Below are 18,699 nucleotides of genomic sequence, written 5' to 3'. Positions count from 1 at the left end.
GGGTGTAGCTTTGGTGAGGGGTGTTACATTCCCCTAATAAATATATGTTCTGCGAAGAGAGGGGTACAGGTTCTTTCAGTCCGGTATGGTGAGGTATCTGCTGTATTTTACCTGGGATTTTTGCTGGTACACTCTGACAAAAACACACACACTCTCATCTTTGTTTTTCAAAGGCCCAAACTTTTTGCGTATTTTACAAAATATTATTTCTCTAACTTAGTACTCATACCAGTCCGCATTCCTTTCCCTTTTCGCTGCCCCTTAAGTCTCTTTCATGTGCCATGCTTCTTGTGTAATGTTTTTTACTATTATATGCCAGCGTGATAGTCGGTAAATTTGAAACTCACCCCCCCCCCCCCCTCCACCCCCTCCAATCTTACTGACCAAGCTATGGCCCTAAATCACATATATTATAAAAAAATATATGGGTTTTTATACAGGGGTTTCAGAATCCCAATGTATTATAAGGTTATTCGAGTTCAAACAATCGAAATTAAACATTGCAATGTCAGACAACTTAATTTCTGGAATTCAAATACCAATTTGCAGCAGTGTAGGTGTAGAGTGAAGTTTCTTGGAGTAGTAAAACTAGTACGAAATAAAGATACATCACAATAAATAAAACTATTCTGGAAAGAACATCGATTGTTGAAGTGCCTGAATCACAGCAGGTCTAGTTTTTGTTGCTGACATTTGTAGACTGCCCATAAGGAACTTGTGTGGCAGCGTTAGGAGTTTGACACTACCTGGTACTTGCCTTTTTTCTCATTTGTATAAGAACGCACATATGTCTGGAGTGACCATCCTGGAAGAAGTCTTATTGGGATGTTTGGCTACTGCCCACCCACAAAACATTATTGAACCGTGGGTACCTAAACTAGCCCCAGGTGAAATTCTTTTTACGCTGGCATAATCTTGTGTAATTTCCGGCATTTCACATTATGCTTGTTATGAAATACTCAAGATTGCACCATATTACATAATTGAGATGCCATTTGGGTGAAAATATTTTGTGACTGCATGGAAATAATCTTAAATATGCCTACTGAGGAATCTCGGAAGAAATGCCTTTCTCCTAACAAACTATCAGCTAATCTCTAGACTATCTTACCTTTGGAGAAGTGTGGCTCAATGGTTAGAGCGGCAGACCCTGATGCAGAGGTCTGGCCCGGGACCAGGGTTCAATTCCTGCCTTGGCGGGTCTTGGGCTCAGTTTTCTCGGACCTGATAATTCTCGCCTCGGTGCCTATTCTAATCATGGGTCCCACGCTGCAACTCTGGGCAATAGCTTGCTTAATCTCCACAACAGCCCCAAAAGCGCTGGGATGCCTGGCCTCCACCTTGGGGTGCGCACGAGTGGACATTTGACAGGGAAAAGCCAGGAAGGGTTCCACAGTGGTATGCGTTACAGCACCAGGACACCCCAGTTGGGGTATTAGTGCGCTTTACAAGTACAAATTACATTACATTACAATGCTCTAGATCCATTGTGGCAATGTCTTGATGCCCTGAGCTCTGTAATTTAACAAAAATCTTTTATAACATTTGTAAAAAGGTGACTTGAGTACCTTCATCATGTTAGAATTATTGGTGGCAATTTCATTGCCCACGACTTAAAACTAACTCTGCTTGGGTCCTACATTATTACTACAGCCCTTCATATATTCCACAATAAAATCATACTCTATGTACATGGGGTCTGCTATAACGACTGGCTGTGCCCACTAGTGCAGATTGTAGTGTGAAATAATCCAGGCGGTCTCTTGGTCTTTTCTGGCTATACATGTACTTTCTTTCTATGGCAGATATGTGCTAGCTACTGAGAATTCAATATTTTACTTTTTTCTAAAAGTGCAACTTTTGACAGCTACAATGTAAATGTACAGGCGCAGTCAAGTAACTGTAACAGATGGAAGTTACAGAGTCTCTATGTGAATGTGTGTACTGCTTTGTGCCACAGCATCATGGACACTTAGGAAAGCCCACCGCATTGTTGTATCTTACACTTTACTTAACCTTTTATTTTTATTGTTCAACACAGTTCATATGACGGTGAGATATGTCTGCACCCCTCGAAAGCAACCCCGATTACAATATGCACATTTATTTATTTATTTATTTATTTATTTATTTATGTTTTACTTTAGTTTAATTAGGTATTTTGTTCAACAAGGTCTGTAAGATGGAAGCTCCTCCTTTTTTAAAAATTTTCTGTGTTTTTTTTTTTTAACCTTAGACACTGGATGCTCTTGTCCAATACTGTTCCCAATGGCAATTGCTGTACACTACTACTGGTATACAGGGGCCATGGTGGGTGAATGATGGGTTTGCATTGCCTGTCGCACACCTAATGATGTCAAAGTCACATGAGGGTGGGCATGGACCAAGAGGCACTCATGTGGGTATATGCTGCTGTTTAGTTTGCGTTTTCCTGTAAATGTACTTTTGGATGGGTCCTCAAATACATGTGGCCTAGTCCAGCCATGCCAGGCAGAGGGATTACTCTGTGTCCACACATAGCTTTGGAGAAGATGAAGGGTCTCTTTACTGTTTTCTGCCCCAGTAAAAACCAGAGATTCAGTTTGAGATGGATAAAACGGGGAATTGGGCTTCAAGAAGGACAGAGCGTACTGAGGGTAAAACTAGAGATTGTGAGTGGGTACTACATTTTGATTGTGTAATATCGATCTGAATTTTCATTATATCATATGCAATTATATCACATTTTAGTATATCCTTCATATTTTAGCATGATATTATCTACATGGAGAGGTGTGGCACAGCGGCCAGAGCGGCTGACACCGGATCACTGGGCTCGCGGTTCAATCGCTGGCAGCAGCTCAGAATCATGTGATACTGGGCAATAGCTCACGTAATCTTCCCGATGGCACCCCAGCACCTGTATACCCTTAGGGGGGATAAGCTCGCGCTTTGCAAATGTGGAATTATTATTATTTCATTTATATTATATTACATTATGCTTTCTTGCTTACCCTGTATATGTAGATATAATGGTAGAATCAATAGCACATCCAGAACATATAAGTGCACACTTGACCATAGGCATTGTGAGTCGTCCCCCTATTCTACAGGACCCAAGATGGCAGAGACGGAGCCAGCCCAAGTCCGAGGCAAATGTCCAAAGAGATATTAGCTGATTGTGTGTTCCAAGTAAAAAGGGAACTCTGGTATGACCATATTCTGCTCAGCATATATAATTAGCTATCTACTTTCAAGCTCCCACTTTTGTAGTCCATTATAGAGGTGCTTCTGAGGTAATGGAGGCACTGTGCTAGATACTCCCTGATCCCTCACTTGGAAATGCTGGCCACAGACATAGAACACCTTTGACTGGGAACAGATCTTTGCATAGAATGGATTCACCAGCTCTGGCCAGAGATTTAGCTCGAATATTAAGAGTACATTTCAACCCCTTACTCAAAATATGGCAGTAAATGTAGCACTTTACAGGTGTATTTGAGGTATAAATCTGCCAGAAGTATTTCTACATTGCATAGACTGATACCTCTGCCTAAATTAAGTACAACTACCAATTGAAAAGAATAGAGAAACAATCATCACCTAAAGAAACCCGCACACACCTGACAAACGTTATTTCTGGGTTCACGTAAATAGAGCCCCCTTTTCCCACTTTTGCTGCAAGACTTTGTTGAGCTAGAAAGCAGTTACAGTTGTGATAGCTGTCCTAATGTTTGCGTTCTGTATGTGCATCTGTTTGGGACGTGGAATATTTTATGATTTGTCCTTGTGTGTAGAGAGCATTAGATGTGAGATGAGACGTGGTTCTGTTTTTTTTATAATTCATTAAAAAGTTGCATATTTGTAATGTTCTTGGGATGTGCATTTGTTATGTTTACATTTTTACAGTGTTCTTTTTTTGGCAGTCCCTAGCTTTCCATTAAAAAAAAAAGTAATAAAATGTTTGACATTATTTAACATTTTGTTAACATTTCTACATTGTGATTTATAGGTTTCTGTAATGTCGGAAGTTACATGACCATTTATTTCCTTTACTTTTATTTAGTATGTGTCGGTCTTTCTACTGGTAGTGTTATTCCCTCTCGCCATTGACTTGCATGTGACTCGTTTGCCTCACCTACTAGTGTGCATGTATGATGTGTGACTTACTCAAAAGCTCTGTAATTGATAGCCCCCATTTTTCCAGTCATACCCCCTTGCCACTGCCATGATTACACCTAAAAATATGCACTGTTAGCAGAGAACTCTGTGCATTAGAGAGAGGCAAGAGTAGGCATCAATCTACACTTGTACTTGTCTGACTTGCATTTATGAGTACATGAAGTAAGTGGTCCTGCAGAATGACTGTCCTGTAAATTAAATATCTGGGCGGTGAAGCTCAATGTGAAATCGGTTAATTGGTTGCTTTGATATTAGTACATTTTTCTTGTATGTTTCCAACCACATGTTTGCATTGTCTTAGTTCTGTAAATATCAGGGTTTATGATTAACACATTTAAAGGTGTGTGATTCCCAAACCTCTAAATGATGGAGCTGAGTTGGCTTTGCCAGCTTATGAACTTATGATTTGCAGATCACAGAAGACTTCCTTCATCCATTTTAGCGCTCCCCACACCTGCTTTTGAAGCATTTTACTGAAAAAAAGAGAAAGGGACCATACGTTACATTGCACAGGCGTACGACCTGTCTGCTTTAGGTTGGTCATTCTTACTCCACTTGTGCTCCCTCCTTTAAACATAGTGAAATTTGCTTACACCCAATTGGTACATTTAATTTACTTTTAAGCCCCTAGTTAAATGTACTACACGTGCCCAGGGACAGGAAATTAAATGCTGCTACTGGGCGTGCAGCACACATTGTGCCAACCATTTAAGTAGCCCTTTAAACATTCCTCAGGCTTGCATTACAGCCTATGTGTGCATTTGTTAACTGCCATTTCGACCTGGCAAAATAACCCTTTCACCAGGCCTAAACCTTCCTTTTAAAGACATCTGAGTTACCCATAGGTTAGGCCCAAAACAGCCCATGGGGCAGTGTAGTTAAAAAGGACATGTACTTTTAACCTTTACATATCCTGGTAATGAGAAACGCTTACATTCGTTTGTTCATTATTGCAAGGCATGCCTCCCCCATAGGCTAACATTGGGTTACTTTATTCCATTTAATAAATGATAACTTTTAATTGGGATCAGGTAGAAATGTGGAGTTTGGTTTCTAAAGAATTGTCATTTATGCCTCTGTTTAACGGTAAAGCTAGATTTTAAGTCGCAATTCTGACAATGTCCCTCTTAGAAAGTTAGCATTTTCTTGTCCTAACCATTTAGTTCCTGTAGCCTGTATTCTGAGTCACATGACTGTGGTGTAGCTGGCAGTTGGTCTTTCTATATTACCCCCAGACAGTGAGATAAATGGGGAATGAGTGTTGGCAGGATGGGTCATCTTTGACTTGGTAGGTGGGTGGGTACTGTCACCTACCACACTTGAACATCACAAAGTCTCTGCCGAAGCACACTAACAAAGGGCTTCACACTAGCCTTTAGAACCCCCAGACAACTGGGGCCAGGGCAGGGAGGCAAGACATTCCAGATACCTCTGTAGGGGGAGGACTCTAGAAGTGACTCCCACTTCAAAGTGGGCACTAAGTATAAATATTGGACCCTCAGATCCAACTCTCCAGATCACTTCTGGACCAGTGAACTCTGCAAAGAAGAAGGACTGCCCGGCTTTAAAGTCAGGCCTATTGATCTACTTGCTGACCAAGGACTATTGTACTGCCATGGCCTGCTGTTGCTGCACCAGGAGTATTCTGCTTCTGTGTACTGCCCTGCGGAATCTAGCCTACCTGTATGGACCCAGAACTCAAGGAAATGTCCATAGGTCAGTAGGCTGCCCCCCTGTTCTAGCCACATGGAAGCAACATGCTTCTTCAATGCATCTCCTTGCAACTCGATACAGCCCGCCATCGACTCTGGCCCAGTGCAATGCAGCTTGTCCTCAATGCTGACCTATTTCAGTGCAAGCTCCGGTGGCTTTCTCGTCCCAGACACCAGCCCAGCATGATGCAACTTGTTGACGCTTAGCAGGACAAGTCTCTGCAAGTCCACCGGCTTCCTTGATGAATGTTGTCCATATAAATAGCGATACGTTTGTAAGGTTAACACATCCACGTTCTAACATTCATAAACTAATTTATGTATTCTTGGGCGCTTACGGCCCTCTTGATCTTTTTTTGAGACTTTCCCTACACGTCATTTGACATCGCAGTGCCTTCCGCTGACAGGCCGCTGGGCGCCACGTGAAGTTGCGCTTTGATATACACCAGAAACTAGAGCCGCGGGCCATTCACTCCTGTGAGTCGGAGCCGCAAGGTTGGACATTAAGGTATGTGACACTGCTGCGCCAATGTTCCAGTTAGTCTTTTGGATGTACCTCAGTCAGGCGAAGGAAGGGAGCACATTCTACATGGCATTTTGGTAACCTTGTATTTAATAGATCGCCAATAAGAGTTTAGATACATGATATTACGGCAGATTGACAGTCAGCTGTGTCCGTTTTCTCCTTTAGTCATTCAATCTATTTTTGAAGAGCGCGCTATTTACCCGTGAGGGTCTCAAGGCGCTGAGGTGGAGCTTCACTACTGTTCAAAGAGCCAGGTCTTGAGGAGTCTTCTGAAGGCGATTAGGTCTTCGGTCTGCCGTAGGTGGGTAGGAAGGGTGTTCCAGGCCTTGGCGGTGAGCTAGGAGAAGGATCTGCCGCCTGAGGTTGTTCGTTGGATGCGGGGGACGGCGGCGAGGGCGAGGCTGGCGGAGCGGAGCTGGCCGGTCATTGCTTATGCGCATGCCACCACAATACTGCATGACTACCATACCTATACAAACGGCATTGCATGTAGAGGGATAACTGAATGGAAATACGCTCATGTTGATTAACTTGCTATTCAGAATAGAGGGCCAACAGCCAGTGACTGCACTCAACACATTGTGCTCAAAAAGAAACTTTGGGGTCGCTCTAAAATAAACAGCGCGTGCGATCCTTATGGAAAAGACTCAACAGATGGATCACTGAATGGAGTCTGATTACATATACATTACGATGTTTAGGAGGTTCCAGGTAAAACTTCTCTGTGGTAGAAAGAGGCATTCGCAATTTCTCAGACATTGACGAACTTCAGGAATCTTGTGTGGTAAACATAATTTAAAATTTGTTCAGCTCACAGGCCTTTGAAGGATACATTCATGAAAAAGGAGTTGGATAATGGCTTCTCAAGAATGAAGAGATAGTTTATGCAAAGAGATAACACATTCCTCTAGGAGATGTGTTATATCTTAAAATGAGGGGATGGGTTATTTCTTTGCAAGAATCGGAATTGGAGAAATATTCTGTACTTTCCGTGTTAGTGGAGTTGGCTCACTCTGGAATGACGTCAGGCTTAAACAGGACCTGGCTGATGATCAGAGACACGTTGTCTGAGGATAGAGGGATTGTTTTAAGAGGAACAGGGCTTATTCTCCCAGAAGGTATCCGTAAAATAAAACGTCCGGCTTTGTCTCATGAAGGGCACAGGATATGTTATGTGTATTTGTTAAGTGCACTATCACTCAGTAGGATATCTTGGTGCGGAACAGGTGTGGGTGAGCCTAGCCCTGCTTATGATAGGTTGGTTAATTGAAAAACCAGGTCTTGAGCTTCATGGTGAGTTTAAGAAGGGTGAAGGAGGTTCTATTATGGAGTGGGAGCCCGTCCCACGATTTAGGAGTAATGTAAGAGAATGCCTGTGCTCCTTATCTGGTTCTGTATATGCTTGGTATGCGTGCGAATAGGAGTCCTGCAGAGGGTAGGTGGTTGGTGGAAAGAGATGCAGCTGTTCAGGTAGATGGATCATAAGTCTTGTAGTGCTTTGAATGTGTGTGTGAGGATTATGAATTGAGCACTAGTCTTCTAGTGAGTTGCTTGGTGATCCAGGCATAGAGGGGATTCCCATAGTCCAACTTGCTGGTGACTAGAGTGTGAGTGACAGTTTTTCTAGTGTTGCTTTGGACTCATTTGAAGATCTTGCTCATCATTTTCAGGGTGTAGAAGCAGGATGCAGTGAAGGAGTTGACTTGTCATGTGCAAGTTGCTGTTGATGATTATTCTGAGGATCCTGGCATGTGTTCCGGGTGTGGCTCCAAGTAGGCAAGTAACCAGTGCAAGTCCCATGGTTCGATCATTCAGACCAGATTGATTCACCAAAGCCTTGGTAGATTGATCACTTGAAACAGAGCTTAAACTCTTTCACCCTTTACTCATCCACACCAAGTAACCCAGGCCACCAATATTGTTCACGTACCCGTCTTGTAGTATGTTATATTTAAAATGATCTTCATCAGTATATTCAAAGAGTTTGTTTTTTAGGTTAAAGTGGGAATTACCTTGTCCCCTCTGAGTTATCACACTAGTCTCAATACCGAATTCATCTCGTATTTTGTAGAAACGTATAAATTCACCAGAAACAAATTGATTAGCGGGCCAACCATTACAAATGAACACCTGAATCCTCTTTAACAGTTCATCATTCCTGACTTCCTCAAACCACACGCTTTAAGTTACTGCTTACCACCCATTCTTATAGTCTGCTATCTTGCTGCCATCAGAAAATGTATAAGCAACTTCACACTCCGCTTCCTCATTGATACAAACAGCTTCTGTACTCGAGGATAATCTAGGCATGGATCCTGCATGAACATGTGTCCTCCCAGGTGCTTAATGCTGTACGGAAATACTTGTAACTTAGAAGCTAGCCTGCACAATACTTCTGTCCGTGTGCTACCCTTCCCCTAACGTCCCCCCTTCCACCCCGGGTGACAAGTTAACCAGAGGTTTATGATTAGTTATTATGACAAGGACTTTCTGTAGTGGTCTGCTCCACATTTTCTATGACAGAATAGTACCTCTCTGAATCCCGGAAAGTTCTTGAACCATAAGACATTATCTATTAATTTCTGCCATCGGTATGCAACAGTACAGATCCTAAGCCAACATTGCTACCATCACCAGCAATGATACACTGCTTCGTTCAACAAATGGTTTTAAACATGGTATACTGATAATTTCTTTTTTTTTGTAAATGGCATGCTTCAGATTGTTTTTTCCTCCAGACAAATGTTGCATTCTTCTTTAGGAGACACCCCAGGGGCTCTACTTTTTTAGAATAGTATATCTCTACATTTTGAACACAACTCAGTAAGACTAAAGGAATGAAATTAATTGTTCCTTGGTGTATGACGAAGAGGCTTCAATCTGGATTCAACATGGCACATTTTTGGTTATATTGCACTACTAGATATTGTATTGCTTAAGTATTCCATTTGCACTTAGGCAATGTGAGAGTAAGGCTGTTCTCTTTCAAGACCAGCAATACATTATAGAAATTATTGTCAAGTTCTGTTTTGTCCTGTCCAAAAACTAAAATATCATCCAGAAATATGATCGATTCAGGAATACCATCCAAGGTTTCTTTCATGAGCCTTTTGAACACAGAAGCCACATGTACTAGCAAGGCCAAACTGCCTCCTGTGATAGCGGAACATACCATCAGGGGTAATAAAAGTAGGCAAATATTTTGGGTCCTCATCTAAAACTACTCGCTAAGTCCAAAGTGAAGAAAATAGATGCCCCAGCTACAGTAGTCCACATTTCATGTAGATTTGGTAGTGGATGCGAGTCTGTCTATATCACGCTGTTTACTCTGTGGAGGTCTATACATAATCTTAAATTCCAAGAGCTCTGAAATGAAAGCATCGTTGGTACAACCCAAAGAGATGATTTCACACGTTCAATTATCTCCTCGCATATCAAGTCAGATAATGTTTCTCTCAATTTAGTTCCATAGGTTAAGGGAACATCCATTACTCTGTCTGACAGGAATTGCATTTTCTGTCACAATTATCTTGTATTTTGAATCACTTGTTTGCTCTCAATTTGTGAGCAAAAACAGCACTACATTTTTTCTTTAACATGGACATGAAATCAACAAAGTCCACAGGCTGAACAGCCTTATCATTTGCTCAACTTACTATGAAAATGGAGAATCAGCTTTGGTATCTAACTTAATACGCATTTCCTACTGATTGAGCCAACCTAATAATGACTGTCCCTTATCAGAAACCTATACTTTTTCTCTGGTGTCTCTTCCAGAGAAATGGAAATTGGACTAAACATTCATAATGAATGTGTTTGAAATCTCACATGGACACTAAAGACTGTAGAGCTCAAACCTATTCCTTGATGGATTCATCATTACTTTGTTTATAAAAATAAAACGATAGCACTCTAGAACCACATTTGTTTTTTCAATCACATATCAACGTTTGTTTTGAGGTATATTCATACACATCTATATTGCCTGGTCTTTCAAAAGGAGGAAGATTCTTAATTTCTTTTAGCCCAATGCTGCCTCAACAACACTTCAACAAGGCTAACTTTCTTACAGCTTACATGAATCACCCTTCAATACTTGAACATAAGCAAGAAACATGGCTTCCTATACTTCATTGGTGGTTCAGCTGGAGGTGGCAAAAATGAAGAGGTTGGTATGGTGCTAGACATTATGAACTACAAGAGGGAAATGAGGTAAACCAAGAAACTAAAACAACAAATGTAGTCACAGTAGTCCTCTAAAAAAAAAAATAACTGAAGTGGTCATAGATGTGCCATCAATGATAAGTAGACCATTCACAACAAGTATCTGCCTAATGCAAGTGTTGGAGCAACAAGTACCTGTCTAATGCAAGGGTCACAGAAACAGTACGTAATTCACTATCCTGCAAACTGCTATTCAGGTAACAATTTGTTTTAAGCTGCTGTGGGAGACTTTTGCTTGCCAAAATCTTGTCCAAAACAGTGTGGCTGAAAATAAATGATGAATCCACCAGAGTTCAAGAAACATACAATATTTAATTTTGAACAAAATGTCGAAATTGTACTATAGTGTGCCAAAAACGCAGGCGAGAACAAAGTAGTGTCAATGACAACATGCTCTGACAAAAGCAAATGGAACATTCCCACTGACTCTAAAAGGCCACTGAAAATGTTGTGGAATGTGATTCTCAATAGGCAATGGGGCTTGTTACACAGTGTTTCCTCAAGTCCCAAGATGGGCAAAAAAATCGTCCTGATTGTCAGTGAGAAGTGGAGGCGGAAGGATAACACTCCCTGCACTTCAGAGATGGCACCTCAACTCACACAATGGCAGTTTATTCTCCAGATGTCCAAAGTTAAAAAGGAGAACCAAGTCTCTACAGAGATATACAGCGGAACACATCAATATTTCTTACAGAAAGAATGAAAAGGATAGCACAAATTCATTAAATATGTAAAATAGAGTCAAAGCCTCTCAGTCACAATGCAAAATGGAAGATATTTAAATACATTCCTATTAACCCTCCATAGGTTCAATCATAGACCCCTAAATCAATAGCCCTAGTTTCCATTTTCATACCCCTTTAGGAGCATAGAGACTATGTTCCAAGTTAAAAATAACATAAAATCTAGCTCTCCAGATCTCAAAGGTGGAGGCTTCCTTCTGCAACCACATGCAGACTATACAAGGACGAGCTAAAGCAACTGTAATAAAAAAAAAATTGGAATTTAAAGGCAGGGTGTCTATCTGTCATTTCTTCACCTACACCCAACAATATAGTAGATGGTGTGATACTTATTTCCTCATCAATAGCTTCTCAAAGGAATTTTTCCATATGGCATAAAATTAGAGTTAATTTCCTAAACATATAAAAGATGTGTACAATTTTGGCCAAGTCTGTACTGCACCGAAAACCCATTGTTAGTCCCCCTCCCCCCCCCCCCCATTTTAGCATTTTCATTGGGGCATGATAGAGATTAAATATGGTTTGAAAATGCTGCGTTCTTAAAATAGCTGAGATTAAAATCCTCCCTGCCACATCAATTGGTTGTTTTATACATACATTTTGACACCTAAGCCGATTCCCCCATTTTAGATTTTGAGCCTCTAAGTCATCTTTCTATGTATCTAATAAGAAATTGTGTATTACACCAATACGCTGTTTGTGTCTAATGGCTTTGACCGTCGAGTTTGGCTCAATTATCCTGTCTTTTCTTCAAAAAGTCCTGCATATGTAAAAATTTGAATAATTCTGTTCTAGAAAGTCCATATTTATTGGCTAGCAATGAAAAGGATAGCAGATCCCCATCGCTATATAAATTACCGATATATAATATCCCTTTTCCTTTCCACCTGTGCACTATTCTATCAGAGAAAATGGCTGGCAAAGGTTTGGTGTGGCGATCGGTGTATAGTGGCAAATCCCCTCAACCTGTAATGGCTACACCTTGATTTATAGTAGACTGTTGTGTACAGGCAAATAGTGCAAACCCTATCTCTTTTAAAATCTTCAGTTTATTCCATGGTAGAATCGTTTCTTGTACACATACCAAGTCAGGTTACATCACCTATATTTCTGCTGCCACCTGTTACCGTTTCACACTATTATTTAGTGGGTGGCAGTAAATTGAAAACGGCGTGGTCCCCTGCGGGTTGTTGTGTGCAGAGGCCGCTTGCCTTCTCCCTGAACTTCGGTGGATATCGTGCTGCCTCCAACGGACTACACCCCCCACGGTGCATCTCTTCTCACTCACCTGGTGAGACACGGTGGGAGGCGCTCTGAACGCGCACAAAAGCCACTCCCCTCCTATAGCGGCGCGGGACGAAGCCGGGACTAAGCCCGGGACCAAGGGCGGGCCTGTTTGTGCCTGTTTGTGATGGGAAGTGACTGGACTGGACCATATTATTCTGGTACTTAACATTTTAATCAGTCAAAGCTAGGTTTTATGTGTTAGTATTTTATTATAGGTTATCGATTTGGCGGATTGAGGGTGCTCTCACCTCCAAGCGACCAATTCAAGTTCCTTCTTTTACTCTGATTATCAAATCTTACTATATTGTTACGTTGAAGGATTAAGATACTCATAAGTCGTAACATGGGCAAAACCAATCCCCCAAGCTCCCGCCCACTGACACGGCAAAAAGAAGCATTATCAGTTCCCGTCCCTAGTGTGACGACGATTGATAAAATACTACAAAAAGCTATCGGGGTGGTTTCATCGGCCATAGTAATACAGAAAGACGACTCTCTCTTACACCTGCTATGGCTTTCCCCTTGCTCCCTAGGAATGTATCACTGTCTATTTCCAACTCGCCTGGTTTTACGTTAGAGTCTCCTGTAGGTGAGCTTCCATGTGCTCAGATAGTACCGGATGTTTGTTCTCCCATTAATCTTGCACATCTTATTGCTGCCAAGGGGGGTTAAAAAGGCACCCAAGTGTCGTTATAGAAATAGGAAATTGAAACCACGTAAAAAAGCTGCTAAGGCGATTACATCTGCCCTAGATACTCCCCAGACAGAGTCAGGTCCTGCTAACGTCACTCTAGCCCCTCCGATATGGGCTACTCATTTACTCATAGACTTTCAAACACAAATGGAGCAGCTTATCAAATCTCATTTTAAAATCTTGATGAGCAGAATTGATAAAGTTGTTTCATTGATAAATAGCAAGGGTGGGGGAGGAGGACAACCATCTGTCTTAATGGGAGCAACAACGAGGAGATGGACCTAGGTAATACTAATCAGGCTAACCAAGGAATAAGTATAGATAGTGGCCCTCAATGTAAAAATCTGGCACCTGGATTGGAACCGATGAATACGCTTAAAATAATTTCTAGTACCACTCCTTCCGGTTCTGTTATTCGATGTAAAGCGCCTTTAGATATAGCCACCCCTGCCCCTCGAGACCCAAATTTAATTCCACAAGCTAACAGTAGGAACCAGTTAGACCAAGTTTTGGCCCCCTACAAGCCTGTCCCGAAATCTCCTAGCAAGGATACTCAACAAACGTTACCTTGCCTCCAGTTACTTCCTGCGGCTTCTCCGTATGTGGTGATATTAACTGGAGTTCCTCTGCTGTCTGGTGACCGAGGTGAGACATTCCCGGAGCTGAAGAATAAAATCACTTTTTGGTTGAATAAAAACAGACCCTTAATGGGTATGGGGCAGGGTGAAATTTAATTTGCTAGAAGAGTCGGTTGGTTGGGGACCAAACCCAAGGATATTAGAGGGGACTGTGTGATTGTTAACTTTAGGGATCCTAGAGTGGTTAAACACATCCTTGATTCGGAAGGTCCTCCACTACCTCTGGGGTATTTTTACTCTCTGGAAATAGTCCCTGGTGGGTTTGGACCAACCTACCCCCACTCAGGCGTGCAGGCGGTAGAATACAACCTTCCTGTAGTAAATAGATTCAGTGTCTTGAATTATGTAGATTGACTATACCAGTCACTAAGGCCTACTGAAACTGATTCTAACGCAGCTGGGCTTCCTGTGGAGGAACGCCAGAGGGTTGAGGGTGGGACACCCCAGATGGACTCCGGGGTACAGGAAGATGGAGTATTAATGATTCCACCTAGCACAATTTCAAGACCCCCAGGATATGGAACTCAGCTGGATAATCTGGCAAGAACGCCCCCTTTTAATGTGTGCGCACCTCCCCCAGTTACTCCATTAAGGTAAGAATCCCATAGCACATCGATTGGGTCGTGGAATCTTGCGGGTATTGGTTCTAAGCTAGCCCATCCAGAATGGGGAGAGTTGGTGGACCAGTACGACCTGTGCCTGTTCCAAGAAACATGGATGTTGACTGCTCCCATAAGGGTGGGCTTTGCGACTTTTTATATACCTGCTGTACAGGGACCTAGAGGGAGACCCTCTGGGGGACTTTGTATTTGGGTAGCTATGCACTTGGGCTGTTCAGTGAAGGTGATAGAATCCCCCTCTCCGGATATTCTTTGCATTGTTCTTAAATATTTGGATGGCACAAGTGTGGCGGTTTTTAATGTTTATTTGCGACCCACTCACCATACGGTGGGTTCCTCTATGTTAAATGCTTTAGATGAGCTATTCACATTATTTCCCTCACCGACACATGGAATTATGGGTGGTGACTTTAACTGTCACTTTGAACCCTTGGCCGGGATCCCTTCTGTAACTCAAGATAAGGATTCCACTTGGCTCATTCAGGAATGCTTTATGTACCCGGCAAAGCGCTGGTGGCTAATGGCTCTTCAGATTAACAAACTCCTATTAACTCACTCCTTTAGAGCTTGTAATGGCAGACTCCTTCCTGATGTGCCAGGTATGATTACCTATAATAGAAAAGGGAAATGCACAACCATTGACTATATCATGGTCAATGTAGAATTTTGGTCTCAAATCAGGGCCTTCAGCGTTGTCCCAAGGGTAGACAGTGATCATAATCTTCTGTCACTAGAATTAAAACATACACTGGGTTACCAATATAGACCGGGCTAGCTGGAGATCCATGCAGATAGTAATTGAATTACAGTTGCGGGTGGCAGACGCATAAGATGGGCCAAGTTTGTGCTAGCTCCTGATAAAGTAGTTGATCTATACTAACAGGTTACCTGCTCCCTAGTGGAGGCTTTTGAACTCCCGGTTGAAAACTTTGACTCTTCCTATTTTCATGCATTTGGGACCATCCACTCCAATTTAACCACTACTTTGGCATACTATTTCTATACCAATGTTAACAAGAAGCCGCAGCCAAAAAACCTGGCTCAATGGTACACCAAACCCTGTAGGTTGGCTAAATGTGCCCTTGTTAGGGAAGTCAAAATTGGATCTTTTGAGAGCATTAGAGCAGCTAGACTCCCTTACAAGAGTATAATTGCTGAATCTAAGTCATAATGGGAGGCAATAAGATGGGCAAACATAAAGGAAGCATTGGATGGACGTGATTACAGGGCTTTCTGGAATCTAGTTAGAATGGGTTCGATTGAAGATCCCTCTGCATTTGTACCTAACCTGAGTGAAGAGGTTTGGATATCGCATTTTAAGTCTTTGTTTGCTCATAGAGATACCCCAACTGCTGTAGACTTACTTTCCCTACCGAAGGGACTATTCGCCTCAGGAGTACTGGATGCAATAGATAATGATTATTCACCTTGTACTATGCTGGAAATTCAGACGGTGCTGAGGAGCTTGTCTTCGGGGAATGCTCCGGGATTGGATAGAATCCCTGGAGATTTATTTCTAAGTGAGCAGAAGGTCTGGGTCCCTTATATTTGGCTATATTTTAATGCCATCCTCCACGGTATGGAAATCCCTCACACATAGTTGGGTGCAGAGATCATCCCCATTTATGAAAAGGCCTCCCCACTCGACCATTAGCCTGATTGATGTCCTGCAGAAATTGTTTGCCCGCTTTTTATTAATGAGGCTACAGTGCTAGATTGATGAACACCACATCCTTACCTCTCTCCAAGTGGGCTTTCGTGCTAAGGTCTCTACCTTCGACCAACTGTTTAGACTTCAATTAGTCTACTGGAAGACTGTGACAATGGGAGCTGGCAGTCTGTATTTGATCTTTGTAGATCTTCGATCTGCCTTCGATTTGGTCCAGAGGGATAAGCTTTGGGCCATATTGTTAGAGATGGGTGCCCCAGTATATCTGTGTCAATTGTTTCAACGTTTACATCATGGAACCTTTGCGAGGGTGAGGTACGGGAGGAATGGGGAGCTCTCGGCTCCCTTCCCTGTAGAAAAGGGTGTTAGACAGGGGTGCGTGTTGGCCCCCACTCTTTTCTCTTTGTTTCTCAATGGTTTGATTGACCATCTTTTGGGTGCGAGGGATTTTGATTTTCCAAGTTTAGCTGCACGTAAGATACCGGCTCTGATGTTCGCTGAGGATACGCTTTTGTTATCAAAATCTTCTATGGGTATCCAGCGAACTTTGGAGGCGTTCTGCTCTTTTTGCAGAACTAGAAATTTGGAGATCAATCTTTCCAAAACCAAAAATATGGTCTTCCACGCTAAATCAACCAATTGCCCTCACTCTCATTTGGATGGCTCGGTGCTGGAAAGAGTCTCCACATTTGATTATTTGGGGGTAACATTGAATGATAGGATGGAGTTGGGGTCGCACATGGCCAAAGCAAACCTGAAGCTGGCTCAAGCCTCTGGTGGAATTTTAAAGGTGTATAACGAGTGCTCACTTAAAATCCTGGGACCACCAGTTGAAATCTATAGAGCCCAGGCAAGGGGTGGTGCGCTCTATGGAGTTGAGTTGTGGGGCCACACTAGTGCTACCTCAGCGTCCATCACTGAGAATAGCTTCATTAGGTGCTTACTGAGACTTCCCCAGAGCACCCCTCTGATTCCATTATGTTTAGATCTGGGTTTGGCCCCTATACAGGATGTTAAAGCTAATAGCCCCCTGTTGTATTGGAGGCGACTCTGGACTACTCCAGAGCTGATAAGTTATAGAGAGGACTCGAGGGATCTATTGGCTATAAGGGGAGTGGGGAAAATCCCCTGGTTAAAATACATGAAGCAGCTCTGTCACGCATTGGGTAGGGCAGTCAAGTGGCTTTCCCCAGAGCAAACATGCCCTTTAACCTCTAAAAGGTTTTTGGCTAATGCACTTAAACAATATCGCATGGATCTCCTAGCACATAATTGTGCTTTGGGTATGTTGAGCAATAGATTACTGGAGGCCAAGGATAATTATCATTTTGAGCAATTCCTGGATGACATCCAGCCCTTACTTGCGAAGAAACTTTATGTCCAATTCAGACACGGAACACTCCCAGTTAGGGCAGTCACCAATAAGTGGTTGAATCTACCTCTTGCAGTTCGTACATGCCCGGGGTGTGAAAGTAGTGAGGAGATGGATCTGCATTTTCTGCTCTTTAGCTCTTTATATTCTAAGGCAAGAGCTAAATGGATTGTACAATTAAGCAAGAATATGGGTCTCAGGGATTACAGGGACGTTTACAGAATCTTAAAATATGACACTTCCCCCTTGATTGTATTTGTGACCTCCAGATATCTCCTGTCTATGTGGTGCTCTAGAAGCGCGAAGATCAAAAATGCCAAACTGTGAGACCTTTGTTATTGTTTATAACTCATTGGGAATCATATAAAGAAGGGTGGGGGTGGACCGCCTACATTTTATTATGGGATTTTAATGTTTTTGACGCCATTCCCTAAAATTCTTTTATGTGTACTGTTTTTAGCACCATGTTTATACTGTATTTCTTTTAAATTAGGCATATTTCGATGATTTAAAAATTGTATATATGTGCTTTTATGGCTTTTAGCCGATAATAAAGCTTTTGACTGACTGACAATTATTTAGTCCACATACATTAAATTAACATATGCGCAGTCTGGGTCATATCCTCTTATCCCCCATCATATACTGTTGTACCTCTCCAATTGCTAGCTTTATCTCCTAGCTCTGTACACCTCCATATTTTTTCCTTCAATTTATATTGAATTGCATTTTCTTTTTCACCCTACCACCCCTTGGGCACCCCTCCAGGCCCTCCCCCACCCCTTCTCCCCACCCCAACCTTGCGGGGCTGGTGTACCACATTGCACCCTCCCCCCACCCATCCTGCAATGAGGCTTTAGGAGATAGAAAGAAAAAAAAAAGATTCAGACACCATTGCATAGTATCCTGAAAGGTCGAACCGGGGACACATGTTACTACTCTTGAAATCTTTTCCCGATTCATATACACCTTTAGCATTGCTTAATGCCCTAAAGATAAACAGAAGAAGATCAAAAGTAAGTATATAAAGTATGATATGTGAGTAAGCAAGTG

The 18,699-nt window shown here is 42.2% G+C and overlaps 1 protein-coding gene across 2 annotated transcripts in view; it reads left to right on the top strand.

The window, feature by feature from the left end:
• The window catches only part of FERMT1 (FERM domain containing kindlin 1), a 303,369-nt gene that overhangs the window by 30,404 nt on the left and 254,266 nt on the right, over positions 1-18,699 (top strand). The window contains exon 1 of one of the 2 annotated variants that reach the window (XM_086927690.1): positions 6,247-6,381. The exons of the other annotated variant lie outside the window; for it this stretch is intronic. The gene's annotated coding sequence lies outside the window, so the exon portion shown is untranslated. Of the gene's footprint in view, positions 1-6,246; positions 6,382-18,699 lie in introns of those variants that run through there. 2 annotated transcript variants of the gene reach the window in all.

The sequence above is a fragment of the Lissotriton vulgaris genome, chromosome 6 (genome assembly GCF_964263255.1).
Source record: "Lissotriton vulgaris chromosome 6, aLisVul1.2, whole genome shotgun sequence".
In the NCBI taxonomy this organism is placed as follows: domain Eukaryota; kingdom Metazoa; phylum Chordata; class Amphibia; order Caudata; family Salamandridae; genus Lissotriton; species Lissotriton vulgaris.
Note: the sequence above shows the minus strand (reverse complement) of the source record. Positions and strands in the feature narration are given on the sequence as shown.